At 38.7% G+C, this 17897-nt stretch overlaps 1 protein-coding gene and 1 long non-coding RNA gene across 6 annotated transcripts in view; both read left to right on the top strand.

The window, feature by feature from the left end:
* Positions 1–17897, top strand: part of brsk2a (BR serine/threonine kinase 2a) — a 224598-nt gene that overhangs the window by 79702 nt on the left and 126999 nt on the right. The window lies entirely within an intron of this gene.
* LOC147324407 (uncharacterized) lies at positions 13068–15581 on the top strand. Its single transcript, XR_015130536.1, has 3 exons — positions 13068–13598; positions 13715–13818; positions 13923–15581. It is a non-coding gene; the product is annotated as an uncharacterized LOC147324407 (long non-coding RNA).

Below are 17897 nucleotides of genomic sequence, written 5' to 3'. Positions count from 1 at the left end.
ACGGAATGTTGGGGCTAGAGTGAGGCAGCTCAACTGCTAGAGTGAGAGGAGCAAAAAAATTAATCTTAAAATCTTTTTTAAAACTGCTGCTGTGTCCGCAGCGTTTGCTCTACAGGTATGATTTTACCCTCAAAACGTAGCCATGGCTGTCCTCTTTCATCCAATGTGTTTACTATTGTACTAGGTGTTATGGTTCTTTCATAAATGCCACCAATGCACAGCCTCCTCCCTCCAACTCTTCCATAGACTCTAATGTTAAAATGGCTCAGAAGGTTCGTTTGAAAATCAGAAGAGCATGGTGTCTTTCCACTGTCACCACGTCCATATAATAAGCTCCACAGGCATGAAAACTGAGAATTAGGTAGACTAGACATTGCTGTCGCTCACGGTGAAAGAATTTTGTCAATACGACTTTTACTTTTCATTTGGGAGCGATTTGTTTCGGCCTGACTTTTCTGTTCATTTTAAGCAGCAAAAGTGAGGTGCATGTCTGTGTGCGTGTGTATGGAGCCCTTGGGTGCGGTCACTATAGCAACCAGGCTCACACCTGCCTGCTTAACGAGCTCTCTCTCTCACTCTGCCAAGATTCATCTTAAGCACTTCTCTTTCAACTGCTGCTGTGTCCACAGTGTTAAAGCCATCATTTTACCCTCAAAACGTCGCCATCGTTGTTCTTTTTCCAACATCTTGTCTTTCAAAGCTCAGAGATGTTAACTTTTTAAACTGTGTGGGTCCAAGTGGAGGGATCACATTTTAGTCATTCAGTGATTCAAAGAATATGACCTTTTAATATTCTTTCAGATGTTTTCTGACTCTAAATGTTCTTTTCTCATTTCTTAGGGTTTTCTAATTTACAATTAAAACATTTTCAGTTTTTTTCCAACTTCTTCTTCTGTGTAACCTTCAGCTTTTAGCAGTTCAGCACTTTTGTTTTCAGGTTAAATTCGGGTTTTTTTTTTATCTCATTCAAGATTTTTAACTTAAATTCAGTAATTAATTCATTTCAGTGCATACATTCAGATTCAAGCATTCACACTGCAGTTTCTTCAGAAAATGCACTTTCTAGTTATTAGTGTGAATGCTTGAAAAGCATTCACAGTATTGTTATTCTAATCTTTATTATTAGTGTGAATGCTTGAAAAGCATTCACAGTATTGTTCTTCTAATCTTTATTATTATTATTTTATTTTATTTTTCCGTACGTTTTTTGAAAGCCTACTCCTTCAAAACCGTTCAACTTAGAAAAACCATTCAAACATCGTTAGATTCCTATTATTTTGGACATGACTGCTTCTATTTTTCTCATTTTTAACATTTATATTTTTAATTTTATTCAACTTTATTCAACAAAAATTTCCCATGTATTTCAATGGGGAGACCCTTCAAATCCTCATTCAACTTACTCATTTTTAAACTCTTACTACTTCCACATACATTGACATAGAGCCACCATTCAAACTTTAAAACGAAGACAAGACATTCAACTATTCAACTTGTATTTATCTTTTCAATATCTATTATACTTTTTCTTCAGTTCCAGTTTAAGTTTCATGATGTTTTTTCACCCGTTTCAGAGTTTATAATGGGTGTGTATGGGACGGAATGTTGGGGCTAGAGTGAGACAGCTCAACTGCTAGAGTGAGAGGAGCAAAAAAATTAATCTTAAAATCTTTTTTAAAACTGCTGCTGTGTCCGCAGCGTTTGCTCTACAGGTATGATTTTACCCTCAAAACGTAGCCATCGCTGTCCTCTTTCATCCAATGTGTTTACTATTGTACTAGGTGTTATGGTTCTTTCATAAATGTCACCAATGCGCAGCCTCCTCCCTCCAACTCTTCCATAGACTCTAATGTTAAAATGGCTCAGAAGGTTCGTTTGAAAATCAGAAGAGCATGGTGTCTTTACACTGTCACCACGTCCATATAATAAACTCCACAGGCATGAAAACTGAGAATTCAGTAGACTAGAAGCTGCTGTCGCTCACGGTGAAAGAATTTTGTCAATACGACTTGTACTTTTCATATGGGAACGATTTGTTTCGGCCTGACTTTTCTGTTCATTTTAAGCAGCAAAAGTGAGGTGCATGTCTGTGTCGTGTGTATGGAGCCATTGTCACTATAGCAACCAGGCTCACACCTGCCTGCTTAACGAGCTCTCTCTCACTCTGCCAAGGTTAAACCTAAAAATGTTAGATTGTAGTAAGATTAACTTTTTCAAAAGTACAATAAGACAGATTTGACAGGGTTTTGCCACAGATTAATAGTTTGTCACTAGTTAGTATATGCCAACTAAGTAGAGCATTGTGATTGGCACAAAGGTTTTTCAGATCTGGGCAGTTGGAGTCAGTTGATGACTTCAAAATCATCCTTTCTGACTGGATAATTAAAGCTCTCAGCATCTATCGGTCTGTAGTTAATTTCCCCACCTTTTAACTAACGTTTAACTAACCTAATCTCATTTAATGTCTCTGTTTATAGTCTGTATAGTTTATCTCCCCACGAATACACTCAAAGTAGTCTTAAAATAAAACCCACAAAACAGTTCAAGATTTAATACTTTTTATTTGCTCATTTAATGCCAGTTGCCCTGTTTTTCTGTATGTCACTCATTCGCTTATACTTGGGCAAAAAGGACCAATTTTTACACTAGTATAGTGTATTTTTTCCCTCTATCTCTCTATGTCTGTCACACACAGAGACCAACACACAGACATGTTATATGCTCATTATTGCTGTTCAAACTGATGGTCAAATTTCCAAGCACCACCTGAACGCCTCATCTGTTTTTAACCTATCACTGGACCAACTGTCGTCATTCCGCTTTGCTCTCTGCTGTGGTAAGTACAGTACACTCAGTACTGCAGTGTTTTATTTTTATGATGGAAAAAATACATGTTTGACATTTAAACTCACATATCAAGTCCAACAGAGTTAAAAACAATTCAAAGAAGAAAGAAAGAAAAAAGAATAACCTTCGCTATCATTTATATACGTTTATTACGTTTTGCTGTTAGCAGCAGTGCTAACGCTAGCTTCAATGCTAATGCTAGCAACAATGCTAACGCTAGCTATAGTGCTAACACTAGCCTTAGCAGTTGTTAACTGACAAAAATAATATTCCTGTGATATTTCTTGCCGGTCAGTGAGACAAAAGTAAGAAATTAGCTTTATTATTGCCATTGTGGCTCAGTTTTAACAGTAAGAGTGCTAGCGCTAGCAGCATTGCTAGCGCTAGCAGCATTGCTAACGCTAGCTGCAATGCTAACGCTAGCTGCAATGCTAACGCTAGCTGCAATGCTAACACTAACTGAAGTGCTAATGCTAGCCGGAATGCTAGCGCTAGCAGCAATGCTAAGGCTAGTAACAGTCTAACAGTAGCCTTACATAAGTGGCAATACTTCAGTTAACTAGTTTGAATTGTAAAATGACTGCTGTATCAGTTGGTGTGATATATTACTCTATAATTACCCTGCTGACTAGAAGTTCAGTGTATCATGTCGTGTGGGCTTTGTATTTCTGTTAGTCTGATAACACTGTACAGACAACTAACGTATTATTTCTCGTTTCTTTCAGGAACCTGACTAACACTGTGCTTTGCCTGGTAGGTGTGCACATACTGTAAGAGAAGTAGACCAAAATAAAAAAATTATATGACTAATATAAGCTGTAAAGTGATGGGTTCAAACTTTGTGCTAGACCTTTTAAACACAATTTTATAATAAATACACATAAGTGCAGCTTAACAATTGGGCTAAAATATTTTTTTCGTACATTTTTGTAGTCACACTACATGTGATTAATTAATGATTCACTCAATCATATTTGTATTTAAAAATATTATTGCTGAATTTAATTAAATATTTATTCTTTTAAAAAGTGCCCAATTATGCAACTTTTTGCACATGGCAGCCGACAACAGTTTAGCTTGAATATTTGTTTTGTCCTTTTGCAGTAGTCACATTTAGTTCATACAATTACCATGTGATATAATTTTAATAAAATTATTTTTTTTCTTGTTTTTTGTTCAGAGTGTGTAGAAGAAGAAGAACAAGGACCAGATCTCCAGTCTTCTCTCTCACATCCCAACCCCCCAACCCCTCTATCCTCTGTCCTGCTCCACCTATTGTCTCTGCCTTCTTTCCATCTGTATTTCACTCTGTGGTTTGTGAGAAATTTTGCCAAACCAACAATCCTTTTGCGGTTTGATTTAAAGCCGTGTCTCTCCTGCTCTGTCTGTTCTCTCTGCTAAATTTTCTCTCTACCTGTTTTTCACTCTTGGCTTGCTGCTGAAAAACGCCAAGCCAACAAAGCAATAAAGAGTGCATATTTTGCCTCAACCTATGAACAAACTGAACAAACAAAGAAAAATCTGCGGTTTGATTTAAAGCCGTGTCTCTCCTGCTCTGTCTGTTCTCACTGCTAAATTTTCTCTCTACCTGTTTTTCACTCTTGGCTTGCTGCTGAAAAACGCCAAGCCATTAAAGCAATAAAGAGTGCATATATTGCCTCTACCTGAGAACAAACAAAGAAAACTAATTCACGGTTTGATTGTGATTTCCCAGCCGTGTCTCTCCTGCTCTGCCTGTTCTCTCTTCTAAATTTTCTCTCTACCTGTTTTTCACTCTTGGCTTGCTGCTGAAAAATGCCAAGCCAATAAAGAGAGTGCATAATATTCTCTCAACTGAAGAACAAACTGTCAAACGAAAGACAACTGTTTAAGACAAATAAAAACTGAAATATAAAAACAAAGACAACATCTCCTGGTGTGTGCCACTCTTATCTTGTGAACATATTTTCTAAAGACTAAGAAACACTTGCAGGTGTGTGAAAATGCCAAGGAAGCAGAAAAAGTCACAAGCTGCAAAACAACGCTGGAAAAAGTTTCATGAGTTTCACAAAGTACCAACATGTGAACAAGCTGAGTTTGATTTTCCTCAGAGCTCTGCAGAAGACAGTGTGTCTACAAAGACCAATTCTGACAGTGTCAAACAGGCAGGTCAACATGTTCCTGCACATGTACAACAGGTATCTTATGCTGATGCTGTAAAGAGTGGACTGCAGCATAAAGTTAATGAACAACATGAGGTGTCAAGTGCCCCACAGGTGGGTTATGCTGACTTTTTGAAAAGAGGCTGTCACAGTGATGTGGCAGGACCATCTCATGCAGAAAGAGTGAACCTTGAAAACCAGCCCTCTATTACACTTGTCTGTGCATCTCACAGCCAGGCACATCCTAAATATGGAGACTCCAGAAACAAGCAGTGCACATGCAACTCACTCACATTTCTTGCATTCCTTCATGAGAATGAAAACATGACTACAGCTGACCTTAATCTGGTCTTGGATAAAGGTGATGTGATGTACAAAGAGGCCAAGAAAAGATTTCCTAAAAATATTCATTTGGCAACCGATGAGCTGGTCTATGTATGATGTCGACATGACACAGCCTTCCCGGTATGGGACATTTGAAGAACCTCCAGAGGAGGCAGTAGATACCTTTCTCAGCTTAGAAGCAGGACTGAGCTGCCTGTTGTCAGATGTGCAGTATGCCTTATTGATTATGAGTGGATTGTGTATCGCAGTGTTCAGATCCACATCAGGCAAATATGGTTTCTTTGATCCACACTCCAGAACACCCAGTGGTCTTCCTCTATTACTACAGTCACGTAATCGTGGTACAGCAGTGATGCTGAAATTCACACTCCTCAGTGACATGATTAAGAGGATCCAAGATTCTTATGAAATGATGGAGATATCACCCTCTTGTAACTATGAACTGAAGCCTGTGCAGTTCTACAGTATGAGCACAGTCAACCTGAGTGATACTATCACAGACACAGTCTGCAGACCAACAGCTGCCACTGCTGTGGCATCTACTCACTCTGATACAACTGTTGATGAAGCAAACTCCTCTACTCCAAGGAGAAACACAACGACTGATCTGACTGAGAACATCTTTTGTCAAATGTCCATTTGTACGCCACCGGTGAAACAAAAAGAAGTTCACGTGACTCAGTTCACATCATATGAAGATCAGAATGAACCTCCTAATATACCAACTGAAGAACTATGCAGTGAATTAAGTTTCCTTCCATCAAGGGATGCTTTTTTATGTCAATCAAATGCTGCAATAACAAATGTTGCTTCCTGTGATCTTTCTGATATAGTTTTACAAAAACTGAAAAAAGTTGTTAAACAACAAAGGCACAAAATGAAAAGAAGATTAATGGCATCAGAGAAACCCAGAAATCAGAGAAAAGAAAACCAAAAAAGGAAAGAACGACAAAAGTATGCTTCAAACAAAGAGTACAAAGAAAAGAAAAAGTCTTGCACAAGCGAGGCATATAAAAACAATCCTGAAGTCAGACAGAAAAAACAACAGTATATGAAAAGACGTTACTGTGAAAATGATGAATTCAGAAAGAAACAAAAACAATATGTTAAAAAACGTTTTTCTGAGAATGCTACAGTTAGAAAGAAACAACAACAATATATTAAAAGACGCTACTGTGAGAACGATGAATTCAGAAAGAAACAACAACAATATATTAAAAGACGCTACTGTGAGAACGATGAATTCAGAAAGAAACAACAACAATATATTAAAAGACGCTACTGTGACAATGCTGAATTTAGACAAAAACAAAAAAACTATATAACTAAAAGGTATCAAGAAAACCCTGAATTCAGAGAGAGACAGAGATCTCGAGTAACTCAGCGTTATGCACGTGACAATGCATTCAGAGTAAGACACAGACAACTAATGAAACAACTAATGCGAGACAGGTATCAAAGTAATCTTGCATTCAGGATTATGCACAACATGAGATGTGCAATGAAAATAAAAAGGAAATACAGATGGGTGAACAGACAAACCCAAGAGAGTGACAACAGTGTGATCAACGAGGCCATATCTGTGTTCAAATCACAAATCAAAGCTGGACCATCATACCCATGTACTGTATGCTTCAAGGCTTCATTTCCAAACCAAGTGCGACCCTGCACAAGGTCAAAGTATGTCAAAAACCCACATGTAGTTGCAACATGTTTGACAGGAAAGTTTGTTCATGTTTGTGATGAAAACTGCAGAAATGAGCAGTGCAAAGTGCCTGATGAGAGAAAGAGAGAGTGGATATGTCACACCTGCCACGATCATCTTAAAAATGGATCCATGCCAGCACTTGCTGTTGCCAATAAGTTGGATCTTGCTGATATTCCAGCTGAACTTTCTGATCTCAACATACTGGAGAGACATCTCATAGCCAAGTGCATACCATTTGCCAAGATCATTCCTCTTCCCAAAGGCAGACAAAGAGCAATTAGAGGAAATGTGGTCTGTGTCCCATCAGAGGTACAGGAAACTGTTGAAACACTACCTCGATTGAGAATTAATTCTCAGGTGATCAGAGTAAAATTGAAGAGACGCTTGTCTTACAAAGGTCATCAGCTGTTTCAGACTGTAAGCTGGTCTAAACTTGTGCAAGCACTGCATAAACTCAAGCAGATTCATCCACAGTATAAGGATGTGAGCATCAGAGATGATGCTGAGCTGTGTGATCCAACTCTTCCTGATGAAGATGATGAGGATGATGATGATGAAAACATGAATGAGGACGATTATGATGAGGCTGATTTAATGGAAATTGACAGCTGTGAGAAAAATGCACTGAGTGAAGCACAAAATATAAATGAACAGGACATTGACATGTTACCCTGTGATGGTGAACAATCGCATGAACAGATGAGAGATGATTCAGAGCAAGCAGATGGACTGACTAATGGTGGTTTTGCACTCGAGTCCTGTTTGCAGCCCCCTGATGTGGCTGAGGAGATATTATGTTTCAGTGAAGGAATCTACTCTGTTGCTCCTGCAGAGAGAAACAATCCAATAAGTTTTTTCAAAACACCTAAACTGGAGGCCATGGCCTTCCCTGTGCAGTTTCCTACAGGCCAAAACACACTTGATGAAAGAAGGCTGATCAAAGTATCCCCCAGTGGGTATTTCAAATCAAGACTTTTCTGCATTGATGATCGTTTTGCCAAAGACACAAACTATTTATTCTTTGCACAGTTTGTGACTGAAATACACTTGGCTACATCCAGCATGACAGTACAGTTAAGGAAGGCAAAGCCTCTGACCAGAGATGGTAGAAAAATAACCTCAGGCATGTTACAAGATAAACATGAGGTGGAGAAACTGGTGCGAAATAAAGATGCAGTGAGATTCATGCAGCCTCTGAGAGGAACCCCAGCCTATTGGGAGAAAACAACAAGAGATCTTTTTGCCATGATCAGACAGTTGGGAACTCCCACGTTCTTTTGCACATTTTCAGCTGCTGAAATGCGCTGGCCTGAAGTGATCGAGGCAATAACAAGGCAGCAAGGTGAACAAGTGAATTTTGAAGGACTCGACTGGTCAGCAAAGTGTGACATCCTGAGAAGCAATCCTGTCACAACAATGCGCATGTTTGACAAGAGAGTTGAAGCATTATTCAGAGATTTACTCTTATCTCCCGCAGAGCCACTTGGCAAAGTCATTGACTACTTTTACAGAGTTGAGTTTCAGCACAGAGGAAGCCCACACATACACTGCCTCCTGTGGGTAGAAGGTGCTCCTGTGTTTGAGGAGGATGATGAGCAAACTGTTCTTGATTTTATAAACAAATACATCACAGCTCAGCTGCCTGATCCACATAAACAACCTGAACTGTACAAAAAAGTAACAGAAGTGCAAAAACACAGTAAGAACCACACAAAGACGTGCTTTAGGAGTTTAAGCTCCGGGTGCCGTTTTGGTTTTCCCAAACCACCCTGCAATGAGACAATGATCACAAGACCCAGTGAGGATGATGCACTGGAAGTAGAAACGGCAAAGAACAAGCTCAGACCACTGAACCAGCTGCTGAATGAACCTGAAACTGCTTCCATGAGTTTAGAGCAGCTCTTGGAAAGATGCAAGTTGACACATGCAGAATATCAGAGATACCTGAATAAAATGAACATGAGGAGTACGATCATACTAAAGCGTGATCCAAAAGACTCTTGGATAAACGGCTATAATCCACATCTGCTTGAAGCCTGGAACAGTAATATCGACATAAGCTTTGTTTTAGATGCTTTTGGTGCTGCAAATTATTTAATGAAATATATATCAAAAAAAGAGGGCGGGCTATCTGAGTACCTGAAAACTGTCATTGAGAACTCCCATAAGGACAGTGTAAATGAGTGCGATGAAATGAGAGCCGTCATGCAGGCATATTCAAAGAAGCGAGAGATCAGTGCACAGGAGTGTGTTGCTCGTGCATGTGGTCTTCACATGAAGCAATGCTCACGTGCTGTAATATTCATTCCAACTGATGATAATCCTGTGAAAATGAGTCGTCCCCTGTCAGTTCTGGACAACACAACACCTGAGTCTTCCAATGTTTGGATGACATCTTTGAATGACAAATACAAAGCCAGACCTGAAACACCAGAGTATGAGGAGATGTGCATGGCAGACTTTGCTGCTACTTGCAGGATTGTCTATGGCCAACAGAAAAAAGGTAAAGATGTTTTGCCCCTTCTCAATGAGATGGGGTTTGTGCAAAGGCGCAAAAACAATAAGCCTGCTATCATCAGATTTCACCGCTGCTCACAAGAAAAACATCCAGAGCAATATTACGGAAGACTGCTTAAACTGTACCTTCCTCATCGTTCAGACCACGAACTGAAAACACCATCGTTGCCAACCTATCAGGCTTTCTATGGTGCTGGCTGTGTACAGCTGCCAGGTACTGACCGTCTTGAGTACGTGCAACACATTGTCAAAAGAAACAGAGAAAAATATGAGAAAAACAGTGAGGAGATCGAGAGCGCTGTTGAGGAATATGAGCAGAACAGAGGTGTGACTGACGAATGGTGTAATCTGGCACCTGAATCAGATCTCGTAAGGTTGCCACTTGTCGAACAAGAAAGAGAGCGAGACAATGAAAATGAACAGGAAGATGTGCCCGACTACAGCCGTCAGGCTGATGCTTCAACAGAAGTCAGAGCCATCAGGGAACCCCCTGCTATTGATCCCACATTGTTACGTCAGATGTTTCAAAATCTGAATAAGAAGCAAGCCTGCATATTTTATGCAGTTAGAGACTGGTGCATTAAAAGAGTCTGTGCTCTAAATCCAGAGCAGTTTTTCTTTTATATTAATGGTGGTGCTGGAACAGGAAAATCACATCTTATCAAATGCATCTACTCAGAAGCATCTAAGATACTGAGCAAAGTGCCCAGATATGCAGACGACGTTGACATATCAAAACCCACTGTCCTGTTAACTGCTTTCACTGGGACTGCAGCTTTTAACATTTCTGGAACAACACTGCATTCTCTTCTCAAGCTCCCGAGAAGCTTAAAACCTCCCATTCAGGGACTTGGCAATCAGCTGGATGAAGTCAGATCAGAACTTTTGAATGCTGAAATAATCGTCATTGACGAAGTGTCTATGGTGTCAAGACATCTCTTTGCATATGTAGATGCAAGACTCAAACAGATCAAAGGGACTCGGAGACCCTTTGGAGGCATGTCAGTCATTGCTGTCGGAGACTTCTATCAGCTACCCCCAGTGCGACAGTCTAAACCTCTCTGTGTGCACGACCCGTCCGAGATCGACCTGTGGCGGGAGCATTTTCAGATGATCACTCTGACTGAGATTATGCGTCAGAAAGATGATGTTGTCTTTGCTGAGATGCTGAACAGAATTCGTGTAAAAGGAAAGTTGGATGAGCTTTGCGAAGCAGATAGAGATTTGTTGTTACAGGCCATAACTGAACCAGCCCATTGTCCGACTGATGCATTGCACATTTTTGCAACTAATAAAGAAGTGGATGCACACAACTCTTCAACACTGGCTCTGCTCCACACTCATATCATTGACATCCATGCAGATGATTATAGAAAAGATCCTAGAACTGGCAGAATGGCACTTCAAGACAGACCGTTGAAAGGAGGTAAAAACGAGTTACCAGACACACTGAAAGTTGCAGAAGGAGCTCGTGTCATGCTCACCAGAAACATTGACATACAAAATGGTTTGGTTAATGGAGCTTTTGGAAAACTACTTAGAGTAGTTCACTCTGAAAACGACCAACACATCATCAAACTTGGACTTAAAATGGATAATGAGACATCTGGAAAGAATAACCGCACACCAGCAGACGACATGGTGTACATTGAGAGAGCAGAGGAGAATCTGAAGCAGAAAGGAGTGGTACGAAGACAGTTCCCAGTGAAGCTGGCCTTTGCATGTACAATACATAAGGTACAGGGTATGACAACTACATCAGCTGTTGTCTCTCTTAAGAGCATTTTTGAGCCCGGCATGGCCTACGTAGCTGTCAGTAGAGTGACGTCTCTCAGTGGACTGTATCTTCTTGATATGGAGGAGAAAAAAATATTCACCAACCCAGAAATCACTGCAGCACTTGAGAACATGAGACAAGCCAACCTTGATGACATGATGCCTCTTCTACACGTGAGACAAACCCTCAGCAGGTCAGAGGTTTTCACCATTGTTCATCATAATACAGAGGGACTGCCAGCTCACATTAATGACATCAAAAGTCACCATGAATTGTGTCTAGCAGATGTTTTGTGCCTAACAGAAACACACCTGCGGGGCTCTTTTGTCGCAGAGAGTCTCCACTTGGAAAATTACAATTTGTTCAAACGCAACAGACACCTGTCCTACACAAACTTTCCCCAGATGGCAAACAGAAGTGGTGGTGGAGTTGCTGTTTATGTGAAAAGTGACATTCAAGTGCATGAAAAACAGTACATCCATAATGTAACTGACCTTGAATTTCTGGCTTTAAAGGTTGAAGCACCAGTCAGTGCTCTGATTGCAGTTGTATACAGACCTCCAGACTACACTCTGAGGCCATTCCTGAAAAACCTGGTAAGCCTATTAGACTCATTGGAGATCATGGACTGTCATCCCATCATAGTTTGTGGTGATTTTAATGAGAATGTTTTATCCAGTGCAAACAAACCAATCATGGAGTTGTTTGAGTCTAGGGGATACGCACAGGTCATCACTGCCCCTACCACAGAGAAGAACACACTGCTTGACCTAATTTTCATTTCTCAGCCAGATCGATGTCTCCATTTTGGAGTCATGAAGACATACCATAGTTACCATGACCCAGTATACTGTGTATTGTCCTGTGATGATTCATGATCTAGATCTTTGAATACAGTAAGTAATTTCTATATTGTTGAATGACTTAAGAAAGTAGAGCGATATTTAAAAGTTGACGCTCTGCATTGCAGTATAATGGTTGAATTGTTTACATAAAATACAATTACATGAATTAAGTAATGATATCAGTAAAAGATGACAATTTTATTTATCACAGAAAATCTAAAATTCACTAACAGTAACCTATAAATGTCAGAAAAATCAAATATAGCAGTTTAAAATGAATAGTGTAGGCATATCCTCTCTGCAGCCAGGCTTCAACATCCTGCCAGGCTGCCCCAGTCTCACTGTGGCTGGGAGGGAGGGAGGGTGGACCAGAGGATTGCCCACACAACACATAAATGTTCAACAGCTTCTTCATTGTTTCTGAGAGAACAATAATGACTAAAGGTTGCTTTTTAAAAAAACAAACAAACAAACAAACAAACAAACCTAATTACAGCAATAATGACAGTTAAGCCACTTTATGTGTGCCTCTATTTTGAAATACTATTTACAAAAATGTTATTATTTTGGTTTGTTATAAACTTTAAACTTTTTCAAAAGTATACGATTATATTTTTGGACAAATCTTTCGATGAAACATACATTTTTATGAGCTTTTATCATGTTTCGGCCAGTGCAATCATCAGGGTGGGTCTGGGTTGATAACTGCACATTTCTGGCCAGAAATGTTTCAGCAGTGTTACATAAGTAGTACATATGTAACACTTGCTTTCTATTACCAGCTGATACCCTACATTTGTATAGACATTGGATGGTGTGAGGTTGGGGAGTTGAGTGGGGGGGTGGGGGGGGGGGGGGGTTTACGGTGGGAGCTGAGGGGGGGGGGGGTGTTAGGTTTCCTTTTTTCTTTTTCTTTTTTAAGAGAGACACAGTCCTCCTGTGTCTTCTCCAAGCTTCACATGTAAGATCCAACAGTGTGAAGCACATAGCAGCTAGAAACTGTAATGCCACAGATCAGAGAGGCTTCATCATCACCATCTTCATCGCCGTACGATCAGAGCGTGAGACTTCACATCTGGAGCACAGGAGACATTCTGTGATAAGTCCTCCTTCTAGCTTGTCCCACAAGCAGTCGGTGAGATTTACTCACAACAAAAAGGGTTAATGACATAATTTCCATGAAAACATGTATTCATTCTTTGTAAAGTGTTTAAATTGTGTTTTCACTTGACCTTAGGAGTGTTAGAGTGTATTGTAATGTCTGTACTCAGGTGTTTCCCTCTGTGATCCATCCCCATCACAGCTGAGACACTCAGGACTGAACAGACTGCACAGTTTCTGTGACCGAGCCTCCAAAACACCTTCTTTGAAACCACTCATGATAGAAGGGCTTCATATTTGCAGCAGCACTACTACAGGTATTCAGTTTATTACAGGATGTGTTTGTTTCTTAGGACCAGCTCTGAGTGCACACTACCTAACATATACATCTTTCTGTTCATTACAAACCAACTACTCTGGATCATATGGCCAGTTGGCAGGAATGTTGCTGCAGGAAAACATCCCTGGAGATCACCATCATTGTCAGACTGACTGTGCCTCCTCTGTGCAGTGTCAAGATCCTCTCTAAATGAGTGTGTAAGTTAACATTTTCATTATTTTATTCCCTTTGACAAGACAAGTATCACTGATATTTACATTTACAACTACATATGTTCCCGTTTTCTGCTCTTCTTTTAAAGTCCTCAGCTATCCTGCTTCTGTGCTGCTTGCCACACATCAAACACTGGCCGGATGACAGGGAGGATCCACTCTGAAGTCACTGGACGTGATGAGGATCATATGGGACTTCATAGTTTCACAGAAACATTGTGCTCTGTGATTACAGGTTTTAAATGGACATAATGACTGCCTTTCTCTGATCAACAGGCTAAAGGATTGTTTTCATTGTTAGTGCTCTGTACAATGTATGCTTATTTAGTATTTCATCACAGAGCAAACCTTTATTTATTTAACATTTTTTTATTTTGTTTTAATGTTGAATTAACTGTAGGGATTTTTTTAAGTGGGCACTTGGGATGTCATATGACCAGAAATGTGGTAACTGGAATTCAACAGTATGGAAGAAAAAATCTGCTGAGAACGAAACACATACAAAAACCCCCAAGAAAATTCAAATTCATTCCATGTAATCCAATCTAAAACATTTTAAACTGCTGAACAGCAACACAAACAGTGTTAAAAAAACAGTGTTAACAGAATGATTATGATGATTTTGTACCAAAGTTTCAGGTCACATGGCACACCTAGTGTGTAGTGTGGGGTATCAGCTGGTAAGTATAGGTTTTTTCATATTTGTGTCCTTAGAGTTTAGATAGATAAAGCCTTGTGTATAATAATTAGTCATAACCACAACTCAAAGTCAGGGACTAACTAAATTTGGGACTTTGTGTCTGAGCCCAGGTTAAAACAATGTGTAAAAAAGCATTTAGTGGCATGGCTGAACAATGCTGTATTGATACTTATTTATCCATGTTCACAAAAAGGACTAATGTGTTTATTTGATTATTTGCATGTGTTAAACTGTGTCACCACCTTAGGCTTTCATTTGAGTTTACTCACAAATCTCTATACAGTTCTCTTTTACCACTGTGTGGACTCTGTTTACATTAAAACATAAAAAAGAATGAGTAATAAAAAGATGTGTAGACAGATCAGAAGATTAAGTAGACCGATAGAAACAGCTGTTCAGCCATGTTCTAAGAAACCAACACAATTTAAAGGTTCAGGATTGTGGTTTTAAAAGTTGAATTTTCATGTATTTCATATGTTGCTCATTATTTTTTATTTAGTTATTTAATTTAGTTATTTTTCTTTATTCTACCAGTCCTTTTCAGAAAGAAGCTGTAAAATATGACTTAAGATTTTTATGTTATTTTCTATGACATACAAAACAAATTGATGTATGTAATACTATTAAACATGATATACACATGTGTATATGTCTGAAAAACATCATGCTGTATATTAAAGTTTGTATTTTCTGCAGAATGTTTGTTCATCTTTTAAGTTCATTTCAATTAGAAGAATATGAACTTTTAATATTCATTTTCTGACTCTAAATTTTCTTTTGTCATTACTCATCTTTTTATTATTTACATTTTAAACATGCTTAGCTTTTTCCAACTTCTTCTGTGTGAACATCAGCTTTCAAAAGTTCTGCACTTTTATTTTCAGGTTAAAAATTCTGTATTTTCCAGCTCATTCAGATTTTTAACTTAACATTCAGCAATTAATTCATTTCAGTGCATACATTCAGATTCAAGCATTCACACTGCAGTTTCTTCAGAAAATGCACTTTCTAGTTATTATTATATTTTATTTTTCCGTACGTTTTTTGAAAGCCTACTCCTTCAAAACCGTTCAACTTAGAAAAACCATTCAAACACCATTAGATTCCTATTCTTTTGGACAACATTGCTTCTATTTTTCTCATTTTTAACATTTATATTTTTAATTTTATTCAACTTTATTCAACAAAAATTTATAATGTATTTCAATGGGGAGACCCTTCAAATCCTCATTCAACTTACTCATTTTTAAACTCTTACTACTTCCACATACATTGACATAGAGCCACCATTCAAACTTTAAAACGAAGACAAGACATTCAACTATTCAACTTGTATTTATCTTTTCAATATCTATTATACTTTTTCTTCAGTTCCAGTTTAAGTTTCATGATGTTTTTTCACCCGTTTCAGAGTTTATAATGGGTGTGTATGGGACGGAATGTTGGGGCTAGAGTGAGACAGCTCAACTGCTAGAGTGAGAGGAGCAAAAAAATTAATCTTAAAATCTTTTTTAAAACTGCTGCTGTGTCCACAGCGTTTGCTCTACAGGTATGATTTTACCCTCAAAACGTAGCCATGGCTGTCCTCTTTCATCCAATGTGTTTACTATTGTCCTAGGTGTTATGGTTCTTTCGTAAATGTCACCAATGCACAGCCTCCTCCCTCCAACTCTTCCATAGACTCTAATGTTAAAATGGCTCAGAAGGTTCGTTTGAAAATCAGAAGAGCATGGTGTCTTTCCACTGTCACCACGTCCATATAATAAGCTCCACAGGCATGAAAACTGAGAATTAGGTAGACTAGACATTGCTGTCGCTCACGGTGAAAGAATTTTGTCAATACGACTTTTACTTTTCATTTGGGAGCGATTTGTTTCGGCCTGACTTTTCTGTTCATTTTAAGCAGCAAAAGTGAGGCGCATGTCTGTGTACGTGTGTATGGAGCCCTTGGGTGCAGTCACTATAGCAACCAGGCTCACACCTGCCTGCTTAACGAGCTCTGCCTGCCACTGTACCAAGATTCATCTTAAACACTTCTCTTTCAACTGCTGCTGTGTCCACAGTGTTACAGCCATCATTTTACCCTCAAAACGTCGCCATCGTTGTTCTCTTTCCAACATCTTGTCTTTCAAAGCTCAGAGATGTAAACTTTTTAAACTGTGTGGATCCAAGTGGAGGGATCACATTTTAGTCATTCAGTGATTCAAAGAATATGACCTTTTAATATTATTTCAGATGTTTTCTGACTCTAAATGTTCTTTTCTCATTTCTTAGGTTTTTCTAATTTACAATTAAAACATTTTCAGCTTTTTTCCAACTTCTTCTTCTGTGTAACCTTCAGCTTTTAGCAGTTCAGCACTTTTGTTTTCAGGTTAAATTTGTTTTTTGTTTTTTTTATCTCATTAAAAAAGTTTTAACTCAAAATTCAGCAATTAATTCATTTCAGTGCATACATTCAGATTCAAGCATTCACACTGCAGTTTCTTCAGAAAATGCACTTTCTAGTTATTATTATATTTTCTTATTCCGTACGTTTTTTGAAAGCCTACTCCTTCAAAACCGTTCAACTTAGAAAAACCATTCAAACATCGTTAGATTCCTATTATTTTGGACATGACTGCTTCTATTTTTCTCATTTTTAACATTTATATTTTTAATTTTATTCAACTTTATTCAACAAAAATTTCCCATGTATTTCAATGGGGAGACCCTTCAAATTCTCATTCAACTTACTCATTTTTAAACTCTTACTACTTCCACATACATTGACATAGAGCCACCATTCAAACTTTAAAACGAAGACAAGACATTCAACTATTCAACTTGTATTTATCTTTTCAATATCTATTATACTTTTTCTTCAGTTCCAGTTTAAGTTTCATGATGTTTTTTCACCCATTTCAGAGTTTATAATGGGTGTGTATGGGACGGAATGTTGGGGCTAGAGTGAGGCAGCTCAACTGCTAGAGTGAGAGGAGCAAAAAAATTAATCTTAAAATCTTTTTTAAAACTGCTGCTGTGTCCGCAGCGTTTGCTCTACAGGTATGATTTTACCCTCAAAACGTAGCCATGGCTGTCCTCTTTCATCCAATGTGTTTACTATTGTCCTAGGTGTTATGGTTCTTTCATAAATGTCACCAATGCACAGCCTCCTCCCTCCAACTCTTCCATAGACTCTAATGTTAAAATGGCTCAGAAGGTTCGTTTGAAAATCAGAAGAGCATGGTGTCTTTCCACTGTCACCACGTCCATATAATAAACTCCACAGGCATGAAAACTGAGAATTCAGTAGACTAGAAGCTGCTGTCGCTCACGGTGAAAGAATTTCGTCAATACGACTTGTACTTTTCATATGGGAACGATT

The sequence above is a fragment of the Aulonocara sp. 'chitande type north' Nkhata Bay genome, linkage group LG7 (genome assembly GCF_057382095.1).
Source record: "Aulonocara sp. 'chitande type north' Nkhata Bay isolate Kocher_YH1m ecotype deep benthic linkage group LG7, A_spYH_male_GT1.1, whole genome shotgun sequence".
NCBI classification, from domain to species: Eukaryota; Metazoa; Chordata; class Actinopteri; order Cichliformes; family Cichlidae; genus Aulonocara; species Aulonocara sp. 'chitande type north' Nkhata Bay.
The sequence above is the reverse complement of the archived record's forward strand: the minus strand, read 5'-3'. Positions and strand labels throughout refer to the sequence as shown.